The 16,278-nt window shown below is 45.6% G+C and overlaps 1 protein-coding gene and 1 long non-coding RNA gene across 5 annotated transcripts in view; both read left to right on the forward strand.

Moving 5' to 3' along the window:
- The window catches only part of LOC126982679 (BRISC and BRCA1-A complex member 2-like), a 187,082-nt gene that overhangs the window by 118,135 nt on the left and 52,669 nt on the right, over positions 1–16,278 (forward strand). Inside the window, exon 1 of one of the 3 annotated variants that reach the window (XM_050834954.1) lies at positions 7,751–7,769. The exons of the other annotated variants lie outside the window; for them this stretch is intronic. The gene's annotated coding sequence lies outside the window, so the exon portion shown is untranslated. Of the gene's footprint in view, positions 1–7,750; positions 7,770–16,278 lie in introns of those variants that run through there. 3 annotated transcript variants of the gene reach the window in all.
- Positions 6,624–7,357, forward strand: LOC126982688 (uncharacterized). Of its 2 annotated transcripts, XR_007735293.1 has the most exons (4): positions 6,624–6,679; positions 6,716–6,787; positions 6,968–7,057; positions 7,281–7,357. It is a non-coding gene; the product is annotated as an uncharacterized LOC126982688 (long non-coding RNA). The 2 variants fall into 2 exon arrangements; XR_007735294.1 differs by having other exon boundaries at positions 6,676–6,769.

Consider the following 16,278-nt stretch of genomic DNA (forward strand, 5'->3'; position numbering starts at 1 on the left):
AGAAGAAGTAGAAGAAGAACAAGAAGAAGAACAAGAAAAAAAAAAAGAAGAACAAGAACAAGAACAAGAACTAAAACAAAACAAAAAAAGAAAAATAACGAGAATACCACCAGAGAGGGATACGGAACGCACAGGTGTTCCCCTAATCAACGCACATCTGAAGACTGATTAAGAAAGAGATGGAGAATAAAACTTGAGAGAGAGAGAGAGAGAGAGAGAGAGAGAGAGAGAGAGAGAGAGAGAGAGAGAGAGAGAGAGAGAGAGAGAGAGAGAGAGAGAGTGTGTGTGTGTGTGTGTGTGTGTGTGTGTGTGTGTGTGTGTCTAAGTTGCAATCTTCATCATTTTCGTCCTAACAGTACCAACCTTATTCCCCGGAAGCGCCCGAGAGGACCATAATATAAAGGTAAAACTGCGTAATTGATTATTGCGTACATAACCCAGGGTGAGGCGGTTCGAGCCCAGCTACGCCACGTGACGCCAGGAAAGTCATCCGGTCTTAAACCACAAATCACAACCCTAAAAAAACAACCTTATATGGACGTAGGTAAAAGATTTCGATATAAAGAAGAATTAGTTTACTTAAAAAAAAATACGACTGCCTCACAACCTAGCGGGGGCCGAAGAGTAAGTTTCGTCAAATTAGCTTACCAGTGCAATGGGCGGACACGTGAAAATAAAACAGCAAAGAAACAAGAAGGAATGAAGAAAGAGCGAAAGAAGGAAGGAAAGAAAGGAAGAAAGGAAGACGAAAAAAGAGAGAACGGAAGAATAAAGAAAAGAGAATGAAACAAAGAAACAATAAAACAAAGAAAGAAACAAACAAACAAAAAAGAAAGAAAAAGATACATTCAATGAGCTCTACACATTAAATAAGACCTAGAAAATTTAAATAGATATGAGTGCAAGAGTGTGTGTGTGTGTGTGTGTGTGTGTGTGTGTGTGTGTGTGTGTGTGTGTGTGTGTGTGTGTGTGCGCTCGTGTGAATGTTTTTGTTTTGTTTATGTGTGTGTGTGTGTGTGTGTGTGTAGCCTATGAGTATGTGTGTGTGTCTGTGAGCACGCACGGAGACACACACCATTATTCAACACAGTAAGCCAGTCAGGACCAGATCGGCGGACGCGGGATTCGGGGGAGGGTGGCAGCGGTGGGCAGGAGGGAGAGGGGGGGGGGGGCCAGGGCACGCGGCTAGGGCTTAAAAACCTGTTTGTGGGAGGCGAGGCGAAGCGGCGAGCAAAACAAGCTGTCGAGGTGGTGATGGGTAGGCCGCGCGTGCAAGAGAGAGAGAGAGAGAGAGAGAGAGAGAGAGAGAGAGAGAGAGAGAGAGAGAGAGAGAGAGAGAGAGAGAGAGAGAGAAGGGGATAGGATAAGATAGGAAGAGGAGGAAGAATGCATGAGTTCAAGAAGACAAAATATGTTAGATAACAAGAGAGAGAGAGAGAGAGAGAGAGAGAGAGAGAGAGAGAGAGAGAGAGAGAGAGAGAGAGAGAGAGAGAGAGAAGGGGATAGGATAGGGTAGGAAGAGGAGGAAGAATGCACGAGTTGAAGAATCCAAAATGTGTTAGATAAGAAGAGAGAAAGAGAGAGAGAGAGAGAGAGAGAGAGAGAGAGAGAGAGAGAGAGAGAGAGAGAGAGAGAGAGAGAGAGAGAGAGAGAGAGAGAGAGAGAGAGAGAGAGAGAGAGAGAGAGTGTGTGTGTGTGTGTGTGTGTGTGTGTGTGTGTGTGTGTTTAATGCGTGCAAGCTAATCCCTGCGGAAGAACCTTGGTACTTAGTTACGCCTTTCTGTAAACACACAAAAAGTAACCCGTTCAGGTGTCGGTTCGGGGCGGCAAAGGAAAGCGTTGGCCTGATGGAGTTACACGCTCGCCGTGCCTTCTGCCCGACCAACGCCACGTGCCAGATTATAGGAGAAAATAATAGTGAAGCGTAAGGCGATGGAGAGAGTTTGGAAGATGGTTGTTGATGAAGGGCTGAAATGTGTGTGTGTGTGTGTGTGTGTGTGTGTGTGTGTGTGTGTGTGTGTGTGTGTGTGTGTGTGTTGGAGAATGTTTGGGGCTTCTCTCTCTCTCATTCTCGCACACACACACACAAAAAAAAAAAAAAAACTCCTCCCCCCCCCCCACACACACACACAGCACACACAGCACACACAATATATATAACATTTCACAAGAGCGGAGGGACAATTGGCACACTTCAGCATTTTACGGCGGCCAGCCACTCAGAAGGAGAAGCAGTCAGCGCCGTGTTAGAGGGTGAGGCAAGCAGGGTCATCATGTGATATAAAGTGTCCTCGCAGGCTGACAGGACGATCTCAAGCAACGAAACCAATTGGGTGTTTGATGATCCCCTGACCCGACTTGGCCTTGGAAGTTCTGCACGGCTCTGGCTGCATGGCTCCCTGGGTTGGTATATTCTCAGACGCTGCCACCTCTCCCACATCACTCTTTCCAAAGGACTAAAACGAGATTATTTGCGTTCTTATGAGTGTTTTCTTAGGTTAGTGGCTCAGAGGAAGGGTCAAACTATCACCAGGGGCATAAAACTACCCCTGGAAATGCCCACAACTCCTACGAAAGCCTTGTCAAATGTGTGTGTTTGTTTGGACGCCGACTATTTACAAAGGCCCAAAACGAGATTATTCGCGTTCTCATGAGTGTTTTCTTAGGTTAGTGGCTCAGAGGAAGGGTCAAACTACCATCGAGGACATAAAACTACCCCTGGAAATGCCCACAACTCCTACGAAAGCCTTGTCAAATGTGTGTGTGTGTTTGGACGCCGACTATTTACAAAGGCCCAAAACGAGATTATTCGCGTTCTCATGAGTGTTTTCTTAGGTTAGTGGCTCAGAGGAAGGGTCAAACTACAACCAGGGGCATAAAACTACCCCTGAAAATGCCCACAACTCCTACGAAAGCCTTGTCAAATGTGTGTGTTTGTTTGAACGCCGACAATTTTCAAATCGCGCGTTCTCGCTGATTTTTAGTTGGCGGCACAGAGGAAGGGAAGGACTACAACCAACCAGGGCATAACTACCCCCCAAAAAATGCAGACCTCGAGATTTTTCGTACATTTTTTTTTTTAGGGGTTAGTGGCTCAAGTTCAATCACAACCAGGGCATAAAACTACCCTGAAAATGCCAAAGCCTTGTCAAATGTGTGTGTTTGTTTGAACGCCGACAATTTTCAAAGGCCCAAAACGAGATTATTCGCGTTCTCATGAGTGTTTTCTTAGGTTAGTGGCTCAGAGGAAGGTTCAAACTACCATCGAAGGCATAAAATTACACCTGGAAATGCCCACAACTCCTACGAAAGCTTTGTCAAATGTGTGTGTGCTTGGCGCCGAAATGGTTAAGAATACGGCTCCCTGGCTCTCTCACTCTCTCCTCTACTTGGCTTGTTTGGCTTGGCTCGGCGCCGCGGACGAGGTAGACGCTGATCAGGTAGACTCATGAATGTGACTTTAACTTGTGGGTGTTCCGAGGATGTACAGAAATGTTGTCTGGGCGTAAAGGCATGCGTAGTTGAACAGGAAGGTAAAACACGTCACTAAAGGCGCAAAGAACTTTATGAATGTAGTGTTTCAGCATCAAATTGTTAGCATGTCTTATGTTGTGTGTAGCTCTGTGTCAGTTAGTAAACATAGACAGTCTGGAAGGAGTTCGTGGGGGGAACAAAAAGCGAAAAAACGTCACTAAAGGCGCAAAGAACTTTATTAATGTAGTGTTTTAGCATCAAATAGTTAGCATGCCTCCTGTCGTGTGTAGCTCTGTGTCACTTAGTAAATATAGACAGTCTTGAAGGAGTTCGTGGGGGGAACAAAAAGCGAAAAAACGTCACTTAAGGAGCAAAGAACTTTATTAATCTAGTGTTTCAGCATCAAATAGTTAGCATGCCTCCTGTTGTGTGTAGCTCTGTGTCACTTAGTAAATATAGACAGTCTTGAAGGAGTTCGTGGGGGGAACAAAAAGCGAAAAAACGTCACTTAAGGAGCAAAGAACTTTATTAATGTAGTGTTTCAGCATCAAATAGTTAGCAAGCCTCCTGTTGTGTGTAGCTCTGTGTCACTTAGTAAATATAGACAGTCTTGAAAGAGTTCGTGGGGGCAACAAGGTCGTCAGTATAAATGTCTTCTGGTTTGGTTCTCTAATGTGTAACTGCAGAGGAATTAGAGTTTTTTAATTGATTCTGAGTAAAAATCCGTCAAAATTCTCGCTTCATGGTTAAGAATCCGCGTCAGTCAAGCCGTCTAGACTTTAACCCGGTAGCTGCGGGGATCATGGGCCATATTTTTAAACATTTCCGCGCCCATAAACACGTAATTTACTAGTCTTTCATGGGAGTTTAGGGCCTTTCCAGGGGTACTTTTATGACCCTGGTGGTAGTCTGAGGCTTCTTCTGTACCGTGAACCTAAAAGAACACTCATTAGAACTCGATTAACCTCCTTTTTGGCCTTTGGAAATAGTGTGTGTGAGGGGTGGGAGCATCTGACAATACCAACCCATGTTTCTTAAAGGCCCCTCTAAGCGAGAAAAATGAGAAAAAAACATCTCTCACACAAACCATTTCATATTATATATCAACGCATTTGTGATCGGTTTATGTATCATCTATTTTGGGGGATTTATATCATGGCACTAATTTGGCCCGTCGCTGGTACACGGTAAAGCCACAAATTTGGCCCGTCGCTGGTACACGGTAAAGCCACAAATTTGGCCCGTCGCTGGTACACGGTAAAGCCACAAATTTGGCCCGTCGCTGGTACACGGTAAAGCCACAAATTTGGCCCGTCGCTGCTACACGGTAAAGCCACAAATTTGGCCCATCACTGCTACCGGGTTAAGTATCGTCCTGTCTTCTGTGGAAACGAGGAAAAACTCATCTAGCACCAAACATTAGGAAAACACGAATACGGACCAAAATGCATCTAAATTCTGTCTTCATGCTTAAGGATCTGCGTCAGTCAAGCGGTCTAGAGTTTAAGTATCATCCTGTCTTTTGTGGAAACGAGGAAAAATTCATCTAGCACCAAACATTAGGAAAACAACACGAATACGGACCAAAATCCATCTAAATTCTGTCTTCATGCTTAAGGATCTGTGTCAGTCAAGCAGTCTAGAGTTGAATTACCGTCCTTTCTTCTGTGGAAACGAGGAAAAACTCATCTACCACCAAACATTAGGAAAACACGAATACGGACCAAAATCCATCTAAATTCTGTCTTCATGCTTAACCCTTAAACGAACCGCGTCAGTCAACCAGTCTAGAGTTGAATTACCGTCCTGCCTTCTGTGGAAACCAGGACAAACTCTCTTGTTGCAATTCCTGGAAAACATGAATATACCAAGCAAATGAATGCGCCAAGAAGACCATAGTTAATCCACTGTTATATTATCACATCGTCACTCCGCCTCCCGACGTCTGCATCTCGTGTGGCAATGTGGAAAGGCCGTCTTGCCTCCACACTTTCAAGATAATCAGGGAGTTTGAATTCTTTGAGGAGATAAACATGTAAATTGTCGTTTCGTGCTTAAGAATCTGCGTCAGTCAAGTGATGTAGAGTTGAATTGCCGCTCTGCCTTCTGTGGAAACGAGGAAAGAATCGTCTTGCAGCAACTTCTAGGAAAAAAACGAATACGAACCAGTGAATGTATTAAGAGGACCATCGTTAATCGTTTTATTATCACATCGACACATACGTCTTCCTCTCGTGGAAATGTGGCAATGCCGTCTTGCAGCAACTTCTAGGAAAAAACGAATACGAACCAGTGAATGTATTAAGAGGACCATCGTTAATCGTTTTATTATCACATCGTCACACACGTCATCCTCTCTTGGAAATGTGGCAATGCCGTCTTGATGCAATGCCAAGGAAGAATAGGGAGTTACAACGATACTTTCTGCTTCAGGATATCCACTCATTCCTGTGCTGTCCAAATCCCTCATGCAAGAGTTAACCAGCACCTTCATTATTTTATCCCTTCCGCTGGTAAACTCTTGAGCAACCTTCCTTCGTCTGCATTTCCTCCTGGCTATACGACTTAAGCTCATTCTGGAGGAGTGTATCAAGACACCTCTCCACCCGAAATTGATCTCTCTTTTGCCCACTCGTTCTTTCTGCCATTGTCGGAGTAGCGTACAGCGGGTTTTTGTTGTTGATGTTATTGTTTTATGCCCTTGAGCTGTCCCTTAAAACCTGTATTAAACTTGTACAGGAAAGGAAGCAGATGAAGGGCAAAAACAAAATAAGCAAAATGACCCGCTAAGCACTGCAGCTCTTTTTTTTTTTTACAGCAAAGGAGACAGCACAAGAGCACACAAAAAAGGAAACAATAAAAAAAAAAAGATCGCTACTCGCCGCTCCTTTAAAGAATCCAAAGAGGTGGCCGAAAGAGAATTGCGTGAGAAGCGGTGTCCTGGTGAGAAGAGGTGTCCTGGTGAGAAGAGGTGTCCTGGTGAGATGAGGTGTCCTGGTGAGAAGCGGTGTCCTGGTGAGAAGCGGTGTCCTGTTGAGATGAGGTGTCCTGTTGAGAAGAGGTGTCCTGGTGAGAAGAGGTGTCCTGTTGAGAAGAGGTGTCCTGGTGAGAAGAGGTGTCCTGGTGAGAAGAGGTGTCCTGGTGAGAAGCGGTGTCCTGGTGAGAAGAGGTGTCCTGGTGAGAAGAGGTGTCCTGGTGAGAAGAGGTGTCCTGGTGAGAAGCGGTGTCCTGGTGAGAAGAGGTGTCCTGGTGAGAAGAGGTGTCCTGGTGAGAAGAGGTGTCCTGGTGAGAAGAGGTGTCCTGGTGAGAAGAGGTGTCCTGGTGAGAAGCGGTGTCCTGGTGAGAAGCGGTGTCCTGGTGAGAAGAGGTGTCCTGGTGAGAAGAGGTGTCCTGGTGAGAAGAGGTGTCCTGGTGAGAAGCGGTGTCCTGGTGAGAAGAGGTGTCCTGGTGAGAAGCGGTGTCCTGGTGAGAAGCGGTGTCCTGGTGAGAAGAGGTGTCCTGGTGAGAAGAGGTGTCCTGGTGAGAAGAGGTGTCCTGGTGAGAAGAGGTGTCCTGGTGAGAAGAGGTGTCCTGGTGAGAAGCGGTGTCCTGGTGAGATGAGGTGTCCTGGTGAGATGAGGTGTCGTGGTGAGAAGCGGTGTCCTGGTGAGATGAGGTGTCCTGGTGAGATGAGGTGTCCTGGTGAGAAGCGGTGTCCGGTGTCCTGGTGAGAAGCGGTGTCCTGGTGAGAAGCGGTGTCCTGGTGAGAAGCGGTGTCCTGGTGAGAAGCGGTGTCCTGGTGAGATGAGGTGTCCTGGTGAGATGAGGTGTCCTGGTGAGAAGAGGTGTCCTGGTGAGAAGCGGTGTCCTGGTGAGATGAGGTGTCCTGGTGAGAAGAGGTGTCCTGGTGAGAAGCGGTGTCCTGGTGAGAAGAGGTGTCCTGGTGATAAGCGGTGTCCTGGTGAGAAGAGGTGTCCTGGTGAGAAGCGGTGTCCTGGTGAGAAGAGGTGTCCTGGTGAGAAGCGGTGTCCTGGTGAGAAGCGGTGTCCTGGTGAGAAGCGGTGTCCTGGTGAGAAGCGGTGTCCTGGTGAGAAGAGGTGTCCTGGTGAGAAGCGGTGTCCTGGTGATAAGCGGTGTCCTGGTGAGAAGCGGTGTCCTGGTGAGAAGAGGTGTCCTGGTGAGAAGCGGTGTCCTGGTGAGAAGAGGTGTCCTGGTGAGAAGCGGTGTCCTGGTGAGAAGCGGTGTCCTGGTGAGATGAGGTGTCCTTGTGAGAAGAGGTGTCCTTGTGAGAAGCGGTGTCCTGCAAGAGAGAACAGGTTAGACACAGTAGTACATTGCTTAACTGTCACTTTTCTGCCCCTTGACTTAGTGCTTCAAGTGCTGGCCTCTCCCAAGGTGGTTCGCAGGAAGAAATAATACAGATTGTCACTTTCCTCGTAAGCATTTGGCAGTGGTGTGGTCTTGGGGGGCTGGCTGAGTTCCTGCTTCAGACATCCTTTATTCTGTGGCGTTGCGAATGAGTGACGTTTCGAAGTAAAGCTCAGAGGTGATGAACACGAGGAAAGATATTGATACGAGATGTCGCTAAGTCGGCAAGGATGGACATTTAATCACTCCTCTGTGGTTTAACGTGTTTGTTCTTTATTTCTCCTCCTCCTCCTCCTCCTACCACTCCTCCTCCTCCTCTACTCCTCCTCCTACTCCTCCTACTCCTCCTCTACTCCTCCTCCTAATCCTCATCTACTCCTCCTCTATTCCTCCTCCTCATCATCATCATCATCCTCCTACCCCTACTCCTCCTCCTCCTCCTACCCCTACTCCTCCTCCTACTCCTACTCCTTTACTTCTACTACTCCTTTTACTCCCACTCCTCCTCTTCTCTCCCTACTCCTCCTCCTCCTCCTACCCCTACTCCTCCTCCTCCTACTCCTACTCCTTTACTTCTACTACTCCTTTTACTCCCACTCCTCCTCTTCTCTCCCTACTCCTCCTCCTCCTACTCCCCCTACCCCTACTCAACGGTGACCTCAGACGCCAAGCTGCATGTCTACTCCCCTTACCGTCACGCCGAGAGGATCCGTGAGTCACGAGCTGGTGCAGAAGACGACGAAAGAGGAGGAGGAGGAGGAGGAGGAGGAGGAGGAGGAGAAGAACAAGAACAAGAAGATCAGCAACAACAATAAAGAGGAGGAGGAAAAGATGAAGAAAAAGAAGAAAGAAGGAGAAGAACAAGAACAAGAAGATCAAGAACAACAATAAAGAGGAGGAAAAGATGAAGAAAAAAGAAGAAAGAAGGAGAACAAGAACAAGAAGATCAACAACAACAATAAAGAGGAGGAGGAAAAGATGAAGAAAAAAAGAAGAAAGAAGGAGAAGAACAAGAACAAGAAGATCAGGAACAACAATAAAGAGGAGGAGGAAAAAAGAAGAAAAAAGAAGAAGCAAAAGAAGAAGAAAAGTGAAAAGATGCGTAAGTGGACGAGGAAAAAGAAGAAGAACAATAGCAAGAAGAAAATGAAGAAGAAGAACAAGAAGAAGAAGAAGAGGAGGAGGAGGCGTAAACTGAGCTAGATGAACGATGTGGAGGAGGAGGAGGAGGAGGAGGAGGAGGAGGAGGAAATGGAAGAGAGGAAGAAGGGCAGTGGCAAGAGGAAGAACAAGAACAAGAACGAGAAGAACAAGAGGAAGAAGAAGAACAGAAAGAAAGAAAAAGACGAGGAACTGTTGAACCCTACCCCGGCGATACTTGGCAACAGAAGAAGGCGAGGTGGAAACAGGGAGAAACTTGAGGAAATGCTGTGAGAAAAAGAAGAAAAGAAGAAGAAAAGAACAAAAACAGAAACAGGAAGAGCCGAACTGTTGAACCCTGCCCCGGCGGTACTTGGCAACAGGAAAATATTATGCAAAAAATATATATCTCGTGCGTGGCGCCAGGCCCGTTCTGCGCACCTCCGTTAGGAAAGTGTATAGGGAACGGCGCCCCCTAACCCTGGTCCGTCTAGTGTGTGCCCCCTCGCTTCCCCTCCCTTCCTCTTCCTTCGCCGTCTTCCCTTTGCCCTCCCTGCCTGCCTCCCTGCCTGCCGCCCTGCCTGCCTCAACACACCCGATGTTTATATAGGGTCGTTTTATAAGACATTTCGCCGCCCAAGAACACCTATTTGACAAGGCTTTCGTAGGAGTTGTGAGCATTTCCAGGGGTAGTTTTATGACCCTGGTGGTAGTGTGACCCTTCCTCTGTACCGTGAACCTAAGAAACACACCTATTTGACAAGGCTTTCGTAGGAGTTGTGAGCATTTCCAGGGGTAGTTTTATGACCCTGGTGGTAGTGTGACCCCTCCTCTGTACCGTGAACCTGAAGAAACACTCATTAGAATCCGACTGACCCACTCATTGACCTTTAGAAATAGCTGATGTAAGAAGCGCATGTCTTATAATACCAGCCATAGACTCGTGTTCATACCGGCAATGTTAGGTAGGTGAAGAAGGAGGAGGAAGGAGTGAGTCGTCCATATCTCAAGGTCTTTTCTCTAGACTATATCAGTTCCAACGGTCTCAGTCAGCCAAGCCCCGACCCCTGTGAACATTCTGTGGATCACTGGTTCTGTTTTCCTAAGTGCTGCTGATAACGATAGTATATAGGCTCTTCTGACGGGCCTCTTGGACGACCTCAGCCTCTTTCAAAATGCTGCAGAGTTAAGTGACCTCTTTGCTGTACACATGTAAGGCAAACTGAGCAATGAAGAATGGAATATTAAATGACCTCCTTTGCTGTACACATGTAGGGCAAACTGTGCAATGAAGAATGGAATTTAAGAGGGAGAGAAAGAACTGGACAACCAAAACAACAACCCCCCAACCCAGAAACTAGAGAGGTCAGGCTCGGCAAAGAACGTATAGATGGATTGATAGACAGATAGATGCGTAGATTAGTTGATATAGTGAGGAGATTAAACCAGAATCTTTGAAGGAGCAAGATGGACTACACTAACACCAGGCAGAGAGAGGCGGAGGAAGACTGTGTTAGAACGTATAGATAGATTGATAGACAGATAGATGCATAGATTGGTTGATATAATGAGGAGATTAAACCAGAAACTTTCACTAACACCAGGCAGAGAGAGGCGGAAGAAGACTGTGTTAGAACGTATAGATAGATTGATAGACAGATAGATGCATAGATTGGTTGATATAATGAGGAGATTAAACCAGAAACTTTCACTAACACCAGGCAGAGAGAGGCGGAGGAAGACTGTGTTGGAAAAGATCTTGATTTGTCTTAAAGTGGACTAAAACTGGCTTCAGATTAAACGAGAGAGAGAGAGAGAGAGAGAGAGAGAGAGAGAGAGAGAATTTCATGTTGACTATAAATGGCTGAAGATGATGGTGATGAAGATGATGGTGATGAAGATGATGGTGATGAAGATGATAGTGAAGTTGCCAAGTGGAAAGCGAATGTGTTAAGTTCCTGTCCTTGCCGAGCTATCATCTGGCAGACACGTGGGGCTGTGGCGATTAATTCCTATTGGTGAGCGAGCGGTGCGGTGCGATGTGGGGACAGGCGGGCGGGCGCGACAAAGCAGCGAGACAGAGGGCCGTATCATGGGACACTCTCGCTTCTTACATCAACTATTTTTAAAGGTCAAAGAGAGGGTCAATCAGGTTCTATTGAGTGTTTCTTTAGGTTCACGGTACAGAAGAAGGGTCACACTACCAATAGGGTCATAAAACTACTCCTGGAAGTGCCCCAAACTCCCAGGAAAGCCTTGTCAAATATGTGAGCTTGGGCGACGAAATGTTTTAAAATACGACCCAGAACCCTTTCTTCCGCAGGTCACCGTGGAGGGAGGGAGGTCGTGTCCTTGTGTGTGGAGGATAAAGGCGAGAAAAATGTTGAAATTACTTAACTTAAGGGCTGTACATGCTTGTGTCGCTTCCTTTTTTTTAACTTATTTAACGTATTCTTCAACTTACATGCATGGGGGCGATTGCTCGGGGGGGAGGGGGAGGGGGGGGGGGGCTTGGGGATAGGAGGCGGCGAGTGAGTGAGGCGACGCTCCTCCTGATGTATGCTCCCCGTTAATTATACCTCCATCTGTCTTAACTCTCCGTCTCTCTTCGTCGCTCGTTGTTTTGATCTCCTGTCTTGTGTTATTTATAGTTGCATCATCATCGTTATTTTTGTTTTGGTTCCAGCTCTACCTTGTTCTTCGTCCCTGTTTTCGTTTTTATATTCAGGCTCACTGTTCTGTTATTTAGGCTCACTGTTATTTAGGCTCACTGTTATTTAGGCTCACTGTTCTGTTATTTAGGCTCACTGTTATTTAGGCTCACTGTTATTTAGGCTCACTGTTCTGTTATTTAGGCTCACTGTTCTGTTATTTAGGCTCACTGTTATTTAGGTTCACTGTTATTTAGGCTCACTGTTATTTAGGCTCACTGTTATTTAGGCTCACTGTTATTTAGGCTCACTGTTATTTAGGTTCACTGTTATTTAGGCTCACTGTTATTTAGGTTCACTGTTATTTAGGCTCACTGTTATTTAGGCTCACTGTTATTTAGGCTCACTGTTATTTAGGCTCACTGTTATTTAGGCTCACTGGTATTTAGGCTCACTGCTATTTAGGTTCACTGTTATTTAGGCTCACTGTTATTTAGGCTCACTGTTATTTAGGCTCACTGTTATTTAGGCTTACTGTTATTTAGGTTCACTGTTATTTAGGCTCACTGTTATTTAGGCTCACTGTTATTTAGGCTCACTGTTATTTAGGCTCACTGTTATTTAGGCTCACTGTTATTTAGGCTCACTGTTATTTAGGCTCACTGTTATTTAGGCTCACTGTTATTTAGATTCACTTTTATTTAGGCTCACTGTTATTTAGGCTCACTGTTATTTAGGCTCACTGTTATTTAGGCTCACTGTTATTTAGGCTTATTGCTATTTAGGCTCACTGTCATTTAGGTTCACTGTTATTTAGGCTCACTGTTATTTAGGCTCACTGTTATTTAGGCTTATTGCTATTTAAGCTCACTGTTATTTAGGTTCACTGTTATTTAGGCTCACTGTTATTTAGGCTCACTGTTATTTAGGCTCACTGTTATTTAGGCTCACTGTTATTTATATTTGCATCAACTTCTCGCGTTAACTCTTCCTCTCTGCTGTTAGTCACTTTTTGGTTTGGTCTCCTGGCTTGTCATTCACACTTCCATCATCAACTTCTCTTGTTAAAACCCTCCCTTGCTCTTCCTCCCTGCTTTTTGTTTTAATGTGTAGGCTTGACTTATTCATACTTGCGTTAGTTCTTATTTTTTATCTTTTTTTTATTTGATCGGTTTTTATTTTGAGAAGTTTTTATTTTGAGTAGTTTTTTATCGGTTTTTATGTTCATCGGTTTTTATTTTCATCGGTTTTTATTTTTATCGGTTTTTATTTTCATCGGTTTTTATTTTTATCGGTTTTTATTTCCATCGGTTTTTATTTTTATCAGTTTTTATTTTCATCGGTTTTTATGTTCATCGATTTTGTTTTTTGTTTTTCATCCGTTCTTATTTTGACCATTTCTTATTGTGTTAACCTTTTTTTTGTGTGTGTTTTATCATTTATATATTTTTCATTTCTTTATTTTTATCAATTTCTGTTTTGATCATTTGGCTCGAGTGTCGTTTATATCTTCATCAATTTATCATTTATCAATTTAACCACCAGTCTCTCCGTGCTGGTGGTTATTATGTTTGTTTTGGTCCTCCGCGCATTGTTTACGTTGTTGGTGGACACGTGCGGGAGCGAGGGAGGGCGGGGTATAGCAAGACACGGGCATAGCAAGACAGGGGTAAAGCAAGGCATGGGTAAAGAGAGACTGAGGCATAGCAAGACAGGGGTATAGCAAGGCATGGGTATAGGAAGACAGGGGCATAGCAAGACGGAGGTATAGCAAGGCATGGGTATAGGAAGACACGGGCATAGCAAGACAGGGGTATAGCAAGGCATGGGCATAGAGAGACAGGGGCATAGCAAGACATGGGTAAAGCAAGGCATGGGCATAGAGAGACAGGGGTAAAGCAAGGCATGGGCACAGAGAGACAGGGGCATAGAGAGACAGAGGCATAGCAAGACGGAGGTATAGCAAGGCAGGGGTATAGGAAGACAGGGGCATAGCAAGACAGGGGCATAGCAAGGCATGGGTATATGAAGACAGGGGCATAGCAAAACAGGGGCATAGCAAGACGTGTAAGACCTCAGTAAGACTTCATGGAGAGCTTTTATGTAGTACGTCGAGAGAAAAATTGCAGGCTTTGATTCTTGCTGCATCACTTTCTGGGCGTGTCAACTATCACTAAGACGTCACAGAATGTTTATAGGCGCGTAGACACATTCTGCAGGCCTTGGCTCACGCTACATCACTTTCTCTGTCTGCCAGCAATCAGTGAGGCGTCAGGGAGATTTATGGCGTGTGTAGGGAGGCGCTCAGAGGGTCCCAGGTGTCGCTGCAATGCTGTGGCGCTGACTCAGACCTCGGAGAGACTTCGCAGAAACTCAGTATATGCATAGTGTACGGAAGGTCCTGGTTGTTGTCTATGATTTTATGGGTGAGTCAACCATCAACCATCAACCTTCAGAGAGACTTACGACCAATAATAAGGAAGATAATAAGAGTTCCTCGGTGAGTCATCCATCAGTCAGCCTTCATATAGATTTACTAGTGCATGGAGTAATGATGACGGCAGTAGTTATGATAAAAACAATAATAATAAGGATTGCAGTAGTGATTGGAGGTGTCTTTAGCCAGGAAAGTCATACAGTATAGCAAGCGGAGAGGTCATATCACGAGTTTCCTGACGTGTACGAGGCTGTGATGAGCGGGGTGGCTGACGCGGGAATGTGTTAAAATTCTGTGGACTAAAAATTGATGTTGAGTGGAAAGCCATTGTGTTAATATCATGTTGACTATAAATGCCTGAAGATGAAGATGAAGGCATTGAATAAACGAGTCACACCGAACTAACATGCTCGTTCAAGTTGACTCATTCGAACGATTTATTTTGCAACAGGTAATTACAGAACATCGACTTTTACATGAATACGACGTTTTTTTATGGACTTAGAGTTATATATTCCTTTTAATGACGCGAGAATACACGAGCAGGCAATGAATAAACGACTCACACCGAACTAACATGCTCGTTCAACTTGATTCATTCGAACGATTTATTTTGCAACAGTTAATTACAGAACATCGACTTTTACATGAATACGACGTTTTTTATGGACTTAGAGTTATATATTCCTTTTAATTTTGGTTTTAACCCCACCCGCCCCCACCCTGTCTATTTCCCCTTTCTTAACCGTCACTACCCCTTTTGTTTTTAATTTTGGTTTTGTCCCCCCCTGTCTATATCCCCTTTCTTAACTCCCCCCCCCCCCTCCGCTGTCTATTTCTCCTTTCTTCACCGTCACTTCCCCTTTTGTTTTTCCTGTCTGTGTCTGCTCATTATAAGGGAACTCTGCCTGGGTGTATATATATTTTTTTTCTCATTTTCCCTGTATGCCTTTTCGTGGATCTCAATGATAACAACAATAACTGAGCATAGCAATCATTATCTTTGGGGTCCCGTCACAGCAGAACCTTTAGTCGAGTGTGGGAAAAGGGATGGAAAAATGGTTAGAACGAGACAGAAGAGAAGATGGCGCCACTATAAACACTTGCCTGCGCCATGACGGGCTGGAGCTGAATACCATCCAGGCCCCTCATGCAAGTCTACCGGTGCAATAGGCGGAAACGTAAAAAAAAAAAAAAAAATACTGTTGATTCTGGTTCTCATAATCTTCCCGATATTTCACAGCAGTCGTTTTCCTCAGCCATATCCTTGAGTGTAAATTTTCCCGGAATAAACAAACCTACAGACACACGCAAGAATATGAGTGCAATATGGAGACGGGTTGAAGATTCCGGTTGCCTCCTCAGAGCCCACCCAAAAATATGGATAAGACGAGACGGGTTGAAGATTCCGGTTGCTTCCTCACAGCCCACCAAAAATTTCAGTCATCTCCCTCTGACATCTCCTCTTGACGCACCTCCCGGCACAACAAAACATAGACACGCACACAAGGAAAGGCGGAAAATATAGGCCCGGCAAAGCACACTGAAGATTGAAGATTCGGGTTGCTTCCTCATAGCCCACCCAAAAATCCAGTCATTTCCCTCGGACATCTCCTCTTGACGCACCTCCCGGCACAACAAAACCTAGACACACACACACAAGGAAAGGAGGAAAATATAGGTCCGGCAAAGCACACTGAAGATTTTGGTTGCTTACTCATAGCCCACCCAAAAAATTCAGTCATTTCCCTCTGACATCTCCTCTTGACGCACCTCCCGGCACAACAAAACCTAGACACACACACACAAGGAAAGGCGGAAAATATAGGCCAGGCAAAGCACACTGAAGATTTTGGTTGCTTACTCATAGCCCACCCAAAAATTCAGTCATTCCCTCCTCATTCCTCAAACCGAGCCTTCCACAACAACAAAACCTGGCGACACCTCTGAGAAAACTTGGCAAATATAGTCCAGGCAGGCAAGGCACACTCAAGGCCCGGCTCGTCCCCGTATCCTAGCCTTGACAGCCACCCCCCGGCCCATTAAGTCTTCGCAGAGAGGGAGTGACTAGAGAGCCGGGCCGGTGCAGCGCGGCTCGAGTGAGGTAAACATGTTGACGCATCGCCGCAGCCTTGGTGGGGCGCGGCGTGGCGTGGCGTGGCGCAGCGGTGGATGGGTCGCCGCCGCCTGCCCACGTGTCTGTCACGCCGCCGAGGTGTGGACGCGGGA

This window comes from Eriocheir sinensis, chromosome 51 (assembly GCF_024679095.1).
Source record: "Eriocheir sinensis breed Jianghai 21 chromosome 51, ASM2467909v1, whole genome shotgun sequence".
Classification (NCBI taxonomy): Eukaryota; Metazoa; Arthropoda; class Malacostraca; order Decapoda; family Varunidae; genus Eriocheir; species Eriocheir sinensis.